Source organism: Etheostoma spectabile, chromosome 6 (assembly GCF_008692095.1).
Source record: "Etheostoma spectabile isolate EspeVRDwgs_2016 chromosome 6, UIUC_Espe_1.0, whole genome shotgun sequence".
NCBI classification, from domain to species: Eukaryota; Metazoa; Chordata; class Actinopteri; order Perciformes; family Percidae; genus Etheostoma; species Etheostoma spectabile.
The window spans coordinates 12,758,726-12,759,057 of NC_045738.1; the positions used below are offsets into that span (position 1 = coordinate 12,758,726).

General features: G+C 47.3%; 1 protein-coding gene across 1 annotated transcript in view; it reads left to right on the forward strand.

Moving 5' to 3' along the window:
• The window catches only part of bcl3 (BCL3 transcription coactivator), an 18,738-nt gene that overhangs the window by 9,285 nt on the left and 9,121 nt on the right, over positions 1–332 (forward strand). The window lies entirely within an intron of this gene.

Here is a 332-nt window from a genome sequence, read left to right on the forward strand (position 1 = left end):
TATTAGCGGCTTTATGTCGTTTCCAATATTGCACACTTTTACTTTAAAAAAAAAAGACAATATATCACAGAAAGTTTTTATTTAGCTTTTCAAGTAGCGCTTCAAACCCTCCCGTACATCCCGGCCTTCCTCCTTTGCACCCTGTGACAGTGTCCCCCCCCCTCCCCGGCTCTGCTGTCCCTGATGCATCCCAGTTGTTGTCATAAGCCTTTTCATGACTCATAAAGATTATACGAAGCACAGCAGGTCAGAACCAGAGATCTCACCGGTCGGACATCGAACGCCCACCAGATGGTCTGCGGCGGCGATTTTGCAAAGCGTGAATGCTCTGA